The sequence below is a fragment of the Brassica napus genome, chromosome C7, assembly GCF_020379485.1.
Source record: "Brassica napus cultivar Da-Ae chromosome C7, Da-Ae, whole genome shotgun sequence".
NCBI classification, from domain to species: domain Eukaryota; kingdom Viridiplantae; phylum Streptophyta; class Magnoliopsida; order Brassicales; family Brassicaceae; genus Brassica; species Brassica napus.
Window position 1 is genome coordinate 1,333,742 of NC_063450.1, and position 16,535 is coordinate 1,350,276.

The 16,535-nt window shown below is 47.2% G+C and overlaps 1 pseudogene; it reads right to left on the bottom strand.

Moving 5' to 3' along the window:
* Nucleotides 1–3,309: 3,309 nt before the first annotated feature.
* LOC125589944 lies at nt 3,310–6,102 on the bottom strand (annotated as a pseudogene).
* Nucleotides 6,103–16,535: the final 10,433 nt, after the last annotated feature.

Sequence of the window (16,535 nt, forward strand, 5' to 3'; positions counted from 1 at the left end):
ATACAAATAAATGTATGACATTGAATTATATCAAAATCAATGTTACTTAACTAATTTATCTCTCAAATATGGCTATTCCACAACCCTTTAATTTAAGGGGGAATTGCAAAAAATAACTCAAAACTTGATTTTGAATACAAAAGTGTACCTCAAATTCAAACAAATGCAAAAGTAACCCAAAAGCCTTGTGAAATTACAACAGCCCCCTTATGAACAAAAAATTATTCAATTTTACCATTATAACCCTCCGTTAGAGAAGACTTCTTTGTAAGTCTTCTCTACTATGTCTTCTTTGTAAGTCTTCTCGTTCAGTAGATCTTAAAAATAATTTTCTAATTTTATAAAAAATATTTTGATGGGTAAAAAATTGAAATCATGTATAATAAATATTTCTCAGTGATGTAAATTTAGTTCATCTGAAATTGAATTATTTTCAACATAGATGAGTGAATGTATATTGGCTCATGAGCCATTGGTTTAGAGTTTGGTAACATATGTTATAGTATTGTATGTATCTTTAGGGTTAGATTCTGAAATCTTACCTTCATTTTCTTTCTTTTTCTAATTGACCCATATATGTGTTGTTGGAGAAAAATACTACGGTATCATTTCCTCCAGCCTCTAGACAGGACCCAGACCCTCGGGTCCCCGATAACGGAACACTACAGGTCCCCGCTAGAAGGAATCTCGAGTTCAGTCCCTGGAACCGAGCTCCCTTCAAAGAAATGGAAAACTTCCGATAAGGAGAACCTTCCATATTTCCGAATATGGAAGAGTTTAACCTAATGGAACCGACTCCTAGACGACTATATAAGAGCTACTAAAACCCTAAAGCAAGGGTTGACTTCTCCAAGGCTTAGAGACTAGAATTAGATGGCTAGAATTAGGGTTCTTACCCAATACCTTGTAACCTCGCTTTTTCTTGCTTGTTCTATCAAATAAAAGTCTCTTCAAGCATATCTCTTTATTATCCTCTCTAAATCCTCACGAAATACAGACGAATACCCTTAGTTTACTAGCTTGTCCATCGTTCCGTAGTATTCATAAAGAACCTACACAAAAATCCCCTAACAGTTTGGCGATAGAAGGAGGGGAGTAATCTAACTACGTGATGATGGCGATGGATAAGCACGGCAAACCAACTGAAGCTGCTCAAACAACAGCTGAGCTTCAAAAGCAAATAGACGGCTTGCAAGGCCAAATCACTGACATACACCGAGCTCAGGAGACTACCAGAGCAAACTCGGCCTCTCTTCAGAAGTTCAAGGTCTGAAGGAGAAACTTGACGAACACTCCAAACAGCTGAAGCAAAGCGCCGAGAAGCTAAGCCAGCTTCAATCGGAGAACACTGTCCTCCAGGACCAGAACCAAGCCCTCAACACGGCAGGCAACAAGAAGCGTCGTCTCAATACCCGAATTCGGCCCAACTCTGGAGAAGGTACAACCGATATGTTTCCGAAGCATGGAAACATGGAATACTGGATGTAGATGCATATCTGCTGGGAGATCCAATCGGTAAGCTACCTCACCAACTTTCCCGATGATCTTGTACGGACCAATGAATCTGACCGACTGGTCTGCGTACTTCTTCTGACGGTCCTGAGCCTTCTTCATGTTGGCCTGAATCGTTTCCAGTTTAATCATGGTCTCCAGAACAATAGGTGACCCAAACATTCTTCTTTCGCCCACTTCCGTCCAACACATAGGCGTCTTGCATGGCCTTCCGTATAACGCTTCATAAGGTGACATCCCTATGCTCGAATGATGACTGTTGTTATACGAGAACTCAACCAACGGTAAATGCTCCTCCCAAGTTCCTGCCCAATCGAGAATACACATCCGCAACATGTCCTCGATGGTCCGAATGGTCCTTTCCGTTTGGCCATCTGTTTCTGGATGGAACACCGTGCTTCTGTACAGTTTAGTTCCCAAGGCTTCTTGCAGTGCTTCCCAGAATGATGTCGTGAAACTTGGATTGCGATCTGAGACGATGTCTGAGGGTACACCATGTAACTTCACGATTTGGTCGATGTAAAGCTCGGTCAAAACTTCAACTTTATCAGTGTCCCGCATAGGCAACAAGTGTGTGACCTTGGTTAACCTATCCACAATCACCCATATCGAGTTGTTCGATCTACCTGGAGCAGTAGGTAATCCGGTGATGAAATCCATGGAAATAGAGTCCCATTTCCATTGAGTTATCGGAAGACTCTGCAACAATCCTCCTGGAACTTGATGTTCCACCTTAACTTGTTGACAAGTTGCACACTGAGCAACCCATTGTGCTACTGACCTCTTCTTGCCCGACCAATGATAGTATCTCCTCACCTCTCGGTACATCTTCGAACTTCCAGGATGGATACTAAGTAAAGAATGATGTGCGATCCTTAGTATCTCATCTCTCAGCCCTTGTCCTTTAGGAACCGTGATCCTTCCATTGATTAGCAAAGTTCCATCCTTCGCCAAGTAGTATCCAGCATTATTTGGCCCGGCTTGTCCATTGAGTTCTTCAGTAATCTTCAGTAACTTCTCATCCTTAAGTTGTTCTTCTCTAATTCTCTGAATCAAGCGGGCCTGATTCACCGCTTGAAGTCCCAATGGCTCGCTTGTCTGCCATTCCAAAACAACCAACTTCACTTTTTTCAACTCCTGGTTCAACAGCTCCACTTCTTTCTCTAAATCTGCGTCAAACTTTCTTCGACTTAAGGCATCCGCAACAACATTCGCTTTACCAGGAAGGTAGCGAATCCGTATGTCGTAGTCTGCCACAAACTCCATCCACCTACGCTGGCGCAGGTTGAGATCTGGCTGAGTGAAGAGGTATTTAAGACTTTGATGGTCCGTGTATACCTCCACTTCTTCTCCATACAAGTAAGATCTCCAAATTCGTAAAGCGAACACCACGGCCGCTAACTCCAAGTCATGTGTACTATAGTTATCCTCATGCTTACGTAGTTGTCATGAGGCATACACGATGACTCGCCCATCTTGCATAAGAACACAACCTAACCCAACTCGTGAAGCATCCGTGTAAACCGTGTAAGGTTTACCTTGCTCGGGCAAAGCTAACACAGGTGCGGTCGTGAGGGCTTCCTTCAACTTCTTGAATGCCTTCTCGGTTTCTTCCACCCATAAGAAAGGAACTCCTTTGACGGTAAGTTTAGTTAAAGGATTTGCAATGGAGGAAAAGTCCTTAACAAACTTCCGATAATAGCCCGCAAGTCCGAGAAAACTCCTCACTTCTGTCACAGTGGTAGGTCGAGGCCATTCTCGTATGGCTTGGACCTTTTCTAGATCAGCAGCCACGCCCTATCCTGATACTATGTGACCCAGAAATCCTATCTTTCTCTTCCAAAACGAGCACTTGCTGAACTTGGCAAATAGCTTCTGATTACGTAACCTCTCCATAACCAGTCTCAGCTCTTTGTGCTCTTCCTTACTTCTCGAGTACACCAGGATGTCATCAATGAAAATGATCACGAACTTGTCGAGATAGTCGTGAAACACTTCATTCATCAAACGCATGAAAGCCGCAGGTGCATTTGTGAGACCAAAGGGCATAACTACAAACTCGTACTGCCCATACCTCGTCTGAAACGCCATCTTCATAATGTCTGACTTGGCAATAATAATTTGATGATACCCTGATGCCAAATCAATCTTCGAAAACTAACTAGCTCCCTTTAGTTGGTCTAACAACTCGTCTATCCTCGGAAGAGGATACTTATCTTTTATCGTGATGTTGTTGATACCACAATAATCGATACACAGCCTCATACTTCCGTCCTTCTTCTTCACAAATAGCACAGGAGCTCCCCAAGGTGAAGAGATTGACCGAATGAATCCCTTTTCCAATAGATCTTCCAATTGTTTCTTTAGCTCGGCCAACTCCGCAGGTGCCATCGGATATGGTGCCTTAGCTATAGGTTTTGCTTCAGGCTCCAAAGTAATGGTAAAGGGATTACTCCGAGGTGGAGGTAATTCCTTTAGTGGTGCAAAGATATCCTCAAACTCTTGGACCACTTCTATGTCTTCGACCTTAACTTCACCATTAGTGGCTCCTCCACTAACCGATAAGGTCACCAAATATACTTCCCCGTCTTGAAACTAATCTTGTACTCTCATTGCTGCTACCAAAGACACGGTCATACTAGGACTGATTCTATAGTATACCATCTCTGGTCGTTTACCTCTGCCGAACAACAATCTGTACTCCGTAGCTCGATAACCAATCCATTCCAAGGATTACCTCGTACCCTTTCAAAGGTACGATTAACAGATCTGCCACAAACTCTTTGCCTTGAATGACCAATGGAACATTCTTGATACACTGATTTGCTTGAAGGGTTCAGTCTGCGGGGGTCAAGACGGCCACATCTATCCTGTCAACCACAAAACAATCCCAAAACCGGGCAGCTACTTCAGGGGTCACAAAACTATGTGTTGCCTCCGAGTCGAACAATACATGTGTGGGTTTACCAGCAACATGTATGGTTCCTGCCACAGTAACCCAATCAACAATATCTCAATCACAAAAACTAATCAAAATTCTCACAACCATCAATCATCATCCTAAATTTCTAAACGCGCAACCTAGCGATCAAGCAATCTATACCTAACCAGCATACTAACTAGATTCCAGCAACTAAATTTCCATTCAATAAAAAGAGGAGGTTAAGCACCCACAATACCTGTGATGGGACCGCTTGACGGTCCTGCATTGTCTGGGTTTTCTACACCTAAGGCATAAACTCTACCTCCTAGGTTTTGCTTCTTTGGTGCTGGCTCAATAGCTGGACGGCTAGGAGGAGCTCAGATTGCGAGAGGGGTCGCATGGATTGGCTTATTTGGACATGACGATGCATAGTGGCCCTTCCTTCCACAGAAGAAACAAGTAACATCTTCCATCCTCATCGATGGATAACCCTGCTGGTTACTCCGTTGGTTATTCCGCTGGTTTTTGGGACAAAACCTTGAAATATGTCACGGCTGATCACATGTGTAACATACCCCAGTGTTACCACGATTGTTGGCTTGGCCTCCAAATCCTCGCCCTTTGCCTTTGTAAGATCTTGGACCCTTGTTGAAATTTGGCCTTTCTCCTTGGCTAAACTTGGTGTGTCCACCAGAATGTGGTAAGGTCTTTCTTTCAGCCTCCAATACAGTTTCAACATTAACAGATTTTTCCACTAGCTCAGATAAGCTGCTAAAGTTGCTTCCAGCTAAACGACTTCCAAGCTCCGGCTTCAATCCGTACATAAAGTTACGGATCATAGTTGCTTCATCTTCATGCCCATCAAAGACATGTCGCCTCAACCTTGTGAACTCAGATTTGTAACTCCTCACGGGCGTATCTCCTTGAACAAGGTTCATGAACTGGCGCTCCAATCGATGCTTTGCTTCCAGAGGAAAATACTTCCTCTCAAACTCTCCCTTGAACGACCCCCATGATGTGATGGTGTGTCCATGCTGCCTGTCTATGCTGTCCCACCATCCTGTGGTGTCGCCTTCCAAGTAGTACACATCGATCTTCTTCTTGTACTCCTTCGGGCACTCCATGGCTTCAAAATTCTTCTCCATCATAGTAATCCACCTGTCGGCTTCAATAAGATCGGATCCTCCTTTGAACTGGTAGGATCCAATGTTCTTCATGGTAGATAATAGCTTGGAAACTTCAGGGGGTTGAGTACGCCTGCCTTGGTTACCAAGTGCCTCGGTCATCACGTCATGTAAAAGCTTTAGGGTGTTTTCGGTTGCATGATCTTGTGGTCTTTCGGTGGCACGGTTCTGATCTGGCCTTGGGTTTGATTGAGCGGATTGATCATGTTGATGTCTCTGGTCCCTATTATGACTTGGGCCAATACTCGCCATACTGTCTTCTCTCACTCTAGTCCTGTTATCATAAACAGGAAAAGATCTTGTTCTCTGCAGAGGGCTCCTATCGTGTCCAAACATCTCACTGATGCCATTTCCATCCTCATGATCAGATCTGTAACCCAATCCTCTACCTGTCCAATCCATATCCTCTCCCCATATCCGACCTCGTCCATCATCACCTGTCTCGCGATTAGCCATATGCACACAATCAAAAGGGTAAGTCATATTCCTACTACGGGACGCGGCTGGTTTCCTAATCATCTTTTTGCGACTCCTTTGACTCGATAAAACCGTTAAAAAGCACTTATGTCACGCATGGACGAAACCATACTATGATACCACCTCTGTAACACCCCCGAACCGTTTTAGGCATAGGTCGAACCACCGGCCAACAATCAAACAAGAACATGACCGACGGCCCGGCCGTCTACCAAGGTTCAAGAGCGCTACAAGACGGGTTAACGGGCAATCCAGCCAAAGTTACAAAAAGTGCAATTCGTAACTAGGCCAGGCCACCCACTAACACGTCCCGTCAGACCAAATCCTAAGGCTTCTCAACCCGTACTCTAATCTGACGTTGTGTTAGCTCGGACAAGCTAATATCAGAACAACAAGGCATTTGCACAAAACATTCGCTTTATTTATTTTATATAATATCTGGTTTACAATACACAAAATATTATACAAGTGGTGGCATGCCAAGAAAGCGAAAGTACATACTTATAGTCTAAAAGCATCTTAAGCAAAAAGAAGCAAATCTACACCAGCCAGCCTAGCCTCCCGCGCCTTCTACAAGCTCACTACTGGTCACCTGAAAACAACAACGAGTGAGGAGTGAGTAATCTAGCATTACTCAGCGAGTTACAATCCCCGACTAACAAATACAACCCCTCGCTATCCCACCCCAAACAATCTAAAGCGAGAGGTTCACCTAACAACACAATTCAATAACAATAAGCAATATCTGAAATACGTAGCGGTAAAAGATAGCAAGATAACTAGCATTATGCTAATTACTAGCTCATCACCAAACTCAAACTCGATTTAAACCAGGGTTTAATAACCCAAAACACGATATAATATATATATCAAACTCGGGGCCTGGTGACGTTCTGTTCCTCCTTCACTATCGGCAATATCGTATCTTCCTACCACAAAGGCCATAAGAAGGAACTTTCAACCGACCGCGGCCAACTTTCCTTCGGGTCACCGCGCGACAGCCCACAGTCCTTTGGGTCACTGCCACATTACACGGTCGTGTAATCACTCAGCCATAGGCCATGACCCCGTCTATCTGAGTCTTCCCGATCCAGCGAATAAGGGGTTTCCTTGAACCCGCCGGGTACGAGGTCTGAAGGAACACTAACTCACCCCAATATGCCATTGTGGGTTACACAAATGCTATCGGCCAATATACGACTAATACTAAACCCGGTAATATAACACAAGGTTCCTAGTAATAGTCACCAAAAAATCAACACATCTACCTCAAACATGCCTAGCAGTGTAGGTTACACAAATGCTATATGGCTAATATATGATTAAAAATAAACCCGATAAAATAACACAAGGTTCCTAGTATTAATCGTAAATTAACACAATCAATCATATTCCAGAATCTAGCATAAAGACTAATTCCATAATACCTAACTATCCACAACTTAGCGATATCATCTAGCATTCTGCATTCGCTAACTAACCAATCAACCTAACCATTAGCATGCTACTACGGTTCTCAAGCAATAACAAGCATGCTATCAACTCAATCAACATAACCTCAATTATTAACTAGTCAAACCGTTACTTAGTTAGACCCGGCCTCCTGCCATTATCCAACTTCCAAGTAACGGGACCCTGCATGAAAACAACTCAGCAATCAATTGATTATAACTCACATTTTTTGGTTGACCGTGGCCTTTACCCCAAACCCGACTTCTGCGTTCCGAACCCTTTCCTGACCTTCACAAGTAGACCCACGTCTGGACTGATCTCCACTTGAACTGGTCTCCACTAGAACTGATATCTCTTCACTTGAACAGAACCTTCTCCAAGTGCTGACTCAAAATCGGCGGAGTAACTGTTCTCAAAAACTGCCTAAATCGCTCGAAAACTATCGAAACTCAATATTTCTTTCTTTGCTTTCTCTTTATGTATTGAAGTAGGTTTGATGTGTTCTGGATGGGTTGAAATGAGAGGGGGTCGTGGTCTATTTATAGGAATCAGTAACCAATCAGGATCAAGCCGTGTGGCAGCCCGTGTGTCGCTTCGCATGGCTACGGACGCATGCGCGGCGGCACCTCGTGCTCCACTTGTCCTTCAGCATGGCCTGCTCACATGCAAGGTCACACCACACCCTATACCTGTCTGGATGCATGGCCTGCTCACATGCAAGCTGACACCACGTCTTCCACATGTCTGGCCGTATGGCCCGGTCGCATGCATCGCGACACCTCGTGCTTGGCCTTTCCACCTCGTGCTCCACATGGCTGGCTGCATGCCTCAGTATCATGAAGGATGACACACCCACTTCCAGATGGCCTGCTGAATGACTGAAGTGCATGCAGGTCGACACCCCATCTCACACATGGCTGGCCGCATGCTTCGGTCGCATGCATCGCAACACATCGTGCTTGGCCGTTCCACCTCGTGCTCCACATGTCTACTTGCATGTACAGGTTGCATGTACTGAAACACCTCCTGCTTCCCTTGACACACACACTGTCAAGTTCCTGCCACCACGTCCTGAACACATACACATCAAGCCACCTCGAGCTTCTCGGTCGATTCGGCCGATTTTGGCCTTTCCGGTGAATTTTCGTCCCGCGATCAATCCCAAATATTTTTCTACGCCCGTTCTGATGGCCTGAGTATTTTAATAAACCCTACTGGGACTCGGTTCTTGAGGAAAAATATTTACCGAGCTTTCGGCTTCTTCGAAAAATTTCGTAATACCGAAATTTAAGGTTTTTCGCCCAATTTCCGGTCTTCCTGTTGTGCTTCCTAAAGTGTCTTGCTTCAAACATCATTTGAATCAATCTACTACATTGTCTGACCATTGTCTAGTGGCATACTTGACTCATGGTTCAGACAAGAACAATCTGATCGTCCGCGACTCGAGCACCTAAAGGATACTCGACTATTCTTATTATTATTGTTTTTTTAAGGGTTTCTACACCGACGATCACATTGCGCAGTACAAGCAAAGGATGTTGGCGGGTGCACCGCCTAAGGGGTCCCGTGAAGCCACGATGTGTAAAGGGTTCGGTTCCACTCTGATCGGACCCGCCTTGCAATGGTACATCAATCTCCCTACCAGGTCCATATCTTCCTTCACAGGCCTGAGCGACAAATTCGTGGAGCAATTCGCAAGCAGTAGGAGCCTGGAGAAGACTTCAGATGGTCTCTACGAGATCCTCCAGCATCGAGTGTAACCCCTGCGAGACTACATAGCCCGCTTCAACCAGAAGAAAGTGGTGGTCCCCGAATGCAGCATCCCAACCGCAATCTTTGCTTTCAAGAGAGGTCTGCTTCCAGATGGAGGGCTATACAAAGAGCTGGCCATGTACCCCTGCAAGACCATGGAAGATTTGTTGTCCCGAGCTTGGGCGCAGATGAAGTGGGAGGAAGATGTTGCTAGCCGTGCCAAGGCTCAGCCAAAGCAGGACCCAAGGTCAGCCCGATCAGATCGAGGAGACCGAGAGGAAAGAGCCTCCCAGAAAGGATCCAAGGACTCTAGTAGTAGAAACAGGGGCAGGTTCCAGTATGGGCCGCAAGAGAAGGAAGAAGGGATGTTGGTATCTACCTGGCCCGATATCTCCCCTCTCTCAATATCAACACTAGAGCTAGTCAACGTACTGAGACAGATGGGCCAATAGGTTAAGTAGCCTCCAAAGATGAAAACACCTGACTCGTTCCGGAACCCGGAACTTTGGTGCGACTTCATCCGCGATCATGGCCACAAAACTGAAGACTGCATTGTGGGAACCGAAATTCGCACTGTCGATTTCCGTTTAAATAAGGAAACTAGGAAAACCCTAATTTCCCAGAGGACCCGGATATCTGCTAATTACCACACGTCAAGCAATTAGAACACGAGAATAACAACGATAAGAATAAGAAATTGAAAAAAGAGAGCAAAGTAGATCTTATTCCGAATCTGCGTATGAGCTTTTACAACAAGGTATAAGCCTGGGCTCGAGAGCTGTCGGCGAGATTCCTAGTTCTAGCAACCCTAAGACGGCTAGACCTAATTGAGTCGCAGCTCGAAATAACAAAAACGGAAAAATGCCTAAATTGCTCTAAGTGCTAAGTTTGCTCTGAAAAAGTCTCTCCCCCCCATGCTCCTCGCCTAGGACTCCTTATATACTAGCTCCAAGGTCGGTTTACGCTTTTACTCTTCTGCCCTTAAGCTGTCATAGCATAAAAATGGAGATATTCCTTTTTTCCCGATCTTCCAATTATCTTCAAAACTTCCGTATTTATCCGCGGAAACTTGACATTTATCCTTCCTTGTGGACCAAGCGTAATCCGTGCTGCGGTTTACGGGATTTTGGTTAAGAAATCGTAGGATGGGCCTCGAGTCGTGTTTTAGATCCCTTTGGGCCGTCTTCCGACTCGGCACGTTTACTACTAATTCTTTTCGATAAAGAATGAACTTTCCGCGGTTTCTAATCCGCGAAGTTTGATTGATGGATCTGAATAGCGGAAAACATGGACTGAGCTTGCTACGGTCTTCGGGAGAGAGCATTCGAAGGTTTGACGAGAATGCATGGATTGATGTCGTATCGATGTTCAAAAGGGTTCGATCGCTACACAGCGACTGAACTTCGGCTCGAGCCCGGTTGCTACGTAGCGACCGAGCGGGACGAGCATTCGGTTGCTACGTAGCGACAGAGCCTTGGCTCGAGCTCGGTCGCTACGTAGCGACCGAGCGGGACGATCGTTCGGTTGACCGAGCTTTGGCTCGAGCTCGATCACTACGTAGCGACCGAGCGGGACGAGCGCTAAGTCGCTACGTAGCGACCGAGCTGGGGCTCGATCTCGGTCGCTATGTAGCGACCGAGTGGGACGATCGCTCGATCGCTATGTAGCGACTGAGCTTTGGCTCGAGCTCGGTCGCTACGTAGCGACCGAGCGGGACGAGCGCTCGGTCGCTACGTAGCGACCGAGCTGGGGCTTTAGCTCGGTCTCTACGTAGCGACCGAGCGGTCGTCGCTACGTAGCGACCGAGCGGTCGTTGCTACGTATCGACCGAGCTTGGCCGAGCTCGGTCGCTATGTAGCGACCGAGCTTTGGCTTGAGCTCGGTCGCTACGTAGCGTCCGAGCGGGATGAGCGCTCGGTCACTACGTAGCGACCGAGCCTTGGCTTGAGCTTGGTCGCCACGTAGCGACCGAGCGGGACGATCGCTCGGTCGCTACGTAGCGACCGAGCTTTGGCTTGAGCTTGGTCGCACGTAGCGACCGAGCGGGACGATCGCTCGGTCGCTATGTAGCGACCGAGCTTTGGCTCGAGCTCAGTCGCTATGTAGCGACCGAGTGGGACGAGCGTTCGGTCGCTACGTAGCGACCGAGCATTGGCTTGAGCTCGGTCGACTGAGCAGGATGAGCGCTCGGTCGCTACGTAGCGACCGAGCTGGGGCTTGAGCTCGGTCGCTACGTAGAGACCGAGCGGGATGATCGCTCGGTCGCTACGTAGCGACCGAGCTTGGCCGAGCTCGGTCGCTTCGTAAGGACCTGTTTTGAGCTTTCGTCGGACATCTCGATTCTTTCTTCCGTAAAGCTTTTTCGTAAGGAAGAATCTATTTGGAAAAGTACTCTTCGGAGAAATTCTTATTTTCTTCCTCGGATGTTTTGAATGTTAAATTTGTCGTAACCGTTTTTGACCCCAACAGTTAGCCCCCCAGCCCGTTAGAGTTGTGACTCTAGCGTGCGGATAGATGACTTTGACAAGGTTAAGTGTATTGGACGAAATTCACATTTTAAACTCCGCGGAAAAAAGTTGTCGAGACGATATTCGAATCCATACTTCTATAAGTAGTGAGCTCTTGTCATTCATTTTCTTCAGACCTTCCCTTCTTCATTCCTTCAAACTCATTCAAAAATTAAAAAACTCTCTAGTTTCATAACTTTCCTTTCAACATGTCTTCCTCCCAAGGTGATAAGAAGGATTCCGACGTCGAGATGGGCGAGGCCACTTCTCCGGCTCCGGTTCTAACTTCTCCGGCGGAAGCGCCGGCTTGTGTTGCCGGTCATCTTTCTTTCCGAGAGGAACTAGTTCGTCGTCAAGCCGAGAAAGAACTAGCTCAAGCTGGCTCTGAGTTTCCGTCTTCTTCCGCGCAGGTCGTTGCCTCGTGTCATGGGACCGAAGTCATGGCTCTTCTCCCGCAAGCCCTACCTGCAGGATCTTCCACGACTCCGATCCTCGTCGAGGACAAGGAGAAGGCCGCTGACTCTATGCCTCCTCCTCCAGCCAGAAAAGACGTCGTTCTGGCATTGCGTGCTCCTAGCGCTGTCCTGGCTACTCAGCCTAAGAGTCGGAAGAGGAAACTTGCCAAGAGTGGTGACGGGGAGAATTCGCAGCGAGGCGGATCGAGCCTAGCATCGGGACTTCGCGGAAAGGTTTATCTCTTGTTTGAATTCTCGATCGTCTTTTGTGCATTCTTTTCTCGGACTTAGTCTTAAGAATTTTCACCGTTCGCAGTTCATATCGTTGATCGATGGGATGATCGGCGAATGTGGTTCTGAGACCAGTCGCCTTTCCGGGGAGTTGGTGGAGCTTCAGGGCAGATGGTCCGAAACCGAGGCCATGTTGACGGCTGTCAAGGACTCTCACTCTGCGAAAGTGTCGAAGCTCGAGGTTGCGATAGGAGAGCTTGAGAGGGATCTTGGGAAGACGGCGAGTTCCTTACTTAAGGAAAAAAGGCCAGGAAGGCCAAATCCTCGGAGGTGCGTCGACTCCAGCGTCAGATCGAGAGTGACGCGGGACTAGCGCGCCGTGGGATCCAAGAGGCTACGGATGCCCTTCGCGCGGAGTTTCAAGCTCGCTTGGCGAAGATTTCTGCTTCCCTGGGTTCCCTCGAGTGTATCCGGAGCAGGGATCTAGCTTTGGCGACGATTGAGGGCGGGATGGCCGTGGTTCGGTCGTTCCAAAGTGAGACTCCCCCGACCTTGGAGGCCGAAGAGGCCCGACTGTCCGGCTGCAAGGGAGATATGGCGGCCGAGAATGGAGATTTCGGTCTCGTCCTGGCCGACCTGAAATCCGCGTGCTTCCTTCCGACGTGTTCAGAAGACCCAGAGGGGAAAGACCCGATGGTCGGAGAAAACGGAGGTGGCGCGGCTCCAGGCTCGGACGAGGCAGCGGGTGAAGAGGGGGCGTAAGTTCTGAGGATGACTTGGGTTAGATCTCTTGCGAGAGATTTTTTTATGTTTTTATGTTTCGGCCTTGAATGGCCTTATTTGTATTTCGGGACTGGCCGTGTGTGGCTTTGAATCCCTGCCGCTCTGCGGCTTTCTTTTTATGGTAAGATAATCGGATAGCGCTTTTTATGAGTTTGCGAATAGTGGGGAGGAAGGTGATGAGTTGTCGTCTCATATCCTTCTTCGATTGTGAAATGTTTCATTCGAGACCTGTTTCGAGAGTTCTTCCGCGAGATGTGAACTCTGCGGGGGTGCTGAAGATGTCGAACATAAACATAGAGGCATGGTTTAAGAATCTCTTATCTTTCGATATCATGCCTTCGAGATGTTAGAGACCAGTGCGCTGGGTTTAGGGCAAGACCTAGGTTTACTCTCGGTTTAAGGATTGTGCGGTGACTAACCGGCTATCGTTTTTCCTGTCGCGATTTCTTCCTGATTCGTATCGATGTAAAGTCCGCGATAGGTTCTCGGCTTATACGACTTGTTTGATACAAATCGAGCATCTCTCCGGAGACCGGAAGTGCTAGACCAAATTTTCGAATTACTTTTATGGCGCTATTATCCTTGTGTCGGATGTAAGAGAGTCATCTTCGTGAGATGGCTATGTCTGTTTAGGACATTTTGTGAGTTCGATGTGATCAGCATCGGACTTGGTGGCGTGTGCCGTTGTTTCGAATTTTTTGCGCAAAATAGGTGCTAGTGTGTGCATATATATGTTTCTTTTGTGACGGAAGTTTCGTTCGTTCGAAAGAAATAAACTTTTGAGGCATCTTTTGCGACGTCTCGCGATGCAAAAGGTTGCTTCTCCTAAACGGTTGACTAATATCCGAAGACCTCGCACTGATTTTACAGGTGAGGAGGTTTTGATAAGTCGAAAACACCAAGAGCGTGGTAAGAAGTTTTTTCGATTTTGGGGAGTATACGAGTATACGTACCCACTCCCCCCTTTTTAATGAGGGGGGACAGCTGAATTTGCCTTTCGGCAAACTGCCTACGTACTCCTTGCGGAGATCAAGCCGTCTCGTAGTTCAGTGATTGCGGGTTGGTTCGTTTAGTGATAGTATTTTTTGAGATGCATCGCGTTCCAGGTTCTAGGAATTTTTATGCCCTGCATGTTGGCTATTTCGTAAGAACCTGGTCGGACGACTTTTTCGATTTTATAGGGACCTTCCCAGTTTGCTCCGAGTTTTCCCGCGTTTCGTTCAGCGGTGTTTTGGAAAACTTTGCGAAGGACCAGATCCCCCTGATTGAACCTACGATTTCGTATGTTGGAATTATAGTATTTTGCAGCGGCGTGCTGGTAGTTTTGAATTCGGATAAGCGCTCGATCCCGGCGCTCGTTAATGAGGTCGAGATCATCCAAGAGCATAGCATCGTTGAGTTCCTCTCGTTCGGGTAATAACCTTCTTCGAACACCGGGAAATTCAACTTTCGCAGGAATCATGCATTCCGTGCCGTATACCAGAGCGAAGGGAGTTTCTCCCGTTGCTCGCCTTGGGGTGGTACGGTGAGACCAGAGGACTCCCTCGAGTTCGTCGGCCCATCTACCGTTTTTGGCCTCTAAGCGTTTCTTCAGTCCGTCGAGAATGGTCTTGTTGATTGTTTCAGCCTGTCCGTTGCACTGCGGATATCTGGGAGTTGACTTGTTGAGTCGTATCTTCCATTTTTCGCAGAATGCTTCGAATCGGGTGGAGATGAACTGAGACCCGTTATCGGTTACGATCTCGTAAGGAACTCCATGCCTACAGATGATGTTTTTCCATACGAAATTCTCGACTTGGACGTCCTTTATACTTGCGTACAAGTCCGCCTCTACCCATTTTGAGAAAAAATCGGTAAGGACTAGAAGGAAACGCTTTTGCTTTGAATTATGCAGAGGTCCGACAATATCCATGGCCCAGCGCATAAAGGGGTAGGGCGATGTGATGGAGGAAAGAACTTCGGCCGGTTGTCGGATGGTTGGTGCGAATTTTTTGCAATCTCCGATCATTGTCGGCCAATAGTATCCATGGCGTTTGATTTTCATGGCTAGTGATCTCCTGCCGGAATGGTTGCCGCAGGAGCCGGAATGTATTTCCTCCATTACTTTTCTCGCCTTTTCTCCTTCCAGGCATGTCATGAGTGGTCCGGAGAATCTCCATTTGTAGATTTCGCCGTCCACTGTTACGTAGCGTGCGGCCTGTGTTCGGATCTTGCGATCTGCCCATTTTTCGGCGGGTAGGTGCCCGTCGACGATGTAGTCTCGAATCATCTGAAGCCATGGGGGTATCACAGCCGTAATCAGATTGCTCTGATGGTGGTGGTATGATAGTTTCTTCTTCATCGTCTTGGCCTTCTATGAGATTGACGACGATTGGTGGTCCGATGCTCGGATGTTCGATGAACTCGACCGGAATTACCCTTTTGAGTCCTGGATCGAAACTTGATGCTAGGGCCGCGAGGGCGTCCGCCTGGACATTCTCGGAATGGGGGATCCGCGTAAGGGCAAAAGAGTCGAAGTCATGAGCTAGACCTTGGACCAATTTGAGGTACGCGTCCATCCTTTCGTCTCTGGCTTCATACTCTCCGCTGAATTGACTGGCCACTAACTGGGAGTCGCAGTAAGCGTGGAGATTACGTATTTTTAATCCGTGAGCCAAATGTAGCCCTGCGATTAATGCCTCGTTTTCGGCCTCGTTTTTCGAGGCATGGAATTCCAGCCTGAACGATTGTTCCAAGATCTCGCCCGTCGGAGAGGTGAGACGGATTCCGATACCCGATCCTTGCTTGGATGAGGATCCGTCGACGTGGAGGAGCCAGGTGGAATTTGGTTCCTCATTGGTTATTGTTCCCGTTGGAAGTTCGACCAGGAAGTCTGCGAGCACTTGTGATTTTGCGCTTGTCCTCGGTCGGTATTCGATGTCATACTCGCTCAACTCGACCGCCCACTTAGCCAATCGGCCTGATTGACTTGGGCTATGCAAAATTGTCCATAAAGGAAAAGTCGTAAGGTTGACAATCGTGTGGGATTGGAAATATGTTCTTAGTTTTCGGGCCGATGTTACGACCGCGCATGCCAATTTTTCCATCAACGGATACCTAGATTCGGCATCCAGCAAGGTTTTGCTTATGTAGAAAATAGGTTTCTGCTCCCTGCGTTCTTCCCTGATCAGGACTCCGCTTACGGCCATTGCCGACACAGCGATGTACAAGAATAAAGGTTCCCCTTCCACGGGATTTGCGAGGACTGGAGGGGTAGCTA